The following is a 1221-nucleotide window of genomic DNA, read 5'->3' as shown; positions in this document are numbered from 1 at the left end:
ATCATGGCTTATAACGCGGTTACACGTCTTATATAGTCCCGAGAAATCGACGGACACATTGTGACGACACGCGACAAATTGGAGGAAGAAATGTGCACGAGTAGAGAGGGAGATATACAATTCGCAGAAGCAACTGCGAAAACAAAGGGCCCGATCTTTATGAATTATTTATAAACGGATAGCGTCACTGCACGATGCATTTCGTTAGAAATGAGAATTTTCCGTTCAACCAATGCGACTGGTTGTCATATTTCAATTTGTAAATAAAACCAGCTGACAACTATTCCGCGAAACGTAAATTATAACAGTGCAAAGTGCATATTTTTCATTCGATTCTAATAAAATCGACGATAGTTCCTTTATATTTATTAGCTATGTTTCTTAAGATCTCCATCGGTCGAGATGTATAATTGAATACTGACGGACAATATTTTCTGCGAACTTGACTAACACAACCGCAAAAAATGGAGCAATCGGGGACAAAAGCGTGGCAGTGAATACTCTGCTTTATTTTGCGGAAATCCCAGACTTAATTAGTACCTCCTACGTTCTCTACTACGGAAAAAAACGTACGCGTCATTAAAGCAAAGATGTCGCATATATATCTGTATATAATAGATAAATATGGATAAAGAATGGTTCTTGTGCCGTGCCAACGCGAATGATTATTTCAGACGAGAGAGAAAAGCGTCCCATTCCATTTTGCGACGTGTGCGAGTGCATGACCAGTGACACATATCAACGACGGGGCCAACGATCCTCTTGACATGCGATCTCAAGTTAGAAATTGTTTTCATTCGCGCGCGCGGTGCAAAGTCTCCTTACGGTCTACAGAAAAACACGCGCTCTTTCGTAAGCTATAGTATACAATGAAGCGGATAATACCAGTGACAGTTATTGTTCCGCATAACTGATTTCAAGTCGAAATCAAACGATGAGGTTTAATGTATTTATCACAATTTTGTGTTTCTCGAAATACAACTTCTTGAGGCCGTGCGTGACGTATCTTTTTCTGATTAATTTACTCTTTTGAGATATAATGTCTCATTAATTTTTTATTCGTGTCATATTGTCCGAAACGTTTATCGAGAAATCATATTTTATATATTTGCTCTTTTGCAGAACAAGATAACTTTTTGTTTTTTTAATTTGCTTCTATATTGCTTATATAAATGTCTTGCGCTTGCGTGAGTTTTGCTCGAAGAATATTTATATTCTGAT

The sequence above is a fragment of the Temnothorax americanus genome, unplaced genomic scaffold, assembly GCF_048541705.1.
Source record: "Temnothorax americanus isolate GAGA-0224 unplaced genomic scaffold, ASM4854170v1 Scaffold31, whole genome shotgun sequence".
NCBI classification, from domain to species: Eukaryota; Metazoa; Arthropoda; class Insecta; order Hymenoptera; family Formicidae; genus Temnothorax; species Temnothorax americanus.
The sequence above is the reverse complement of the archived record's forward strand: the minus strand, read 5'-3'. Positions refer to the sequence as shown.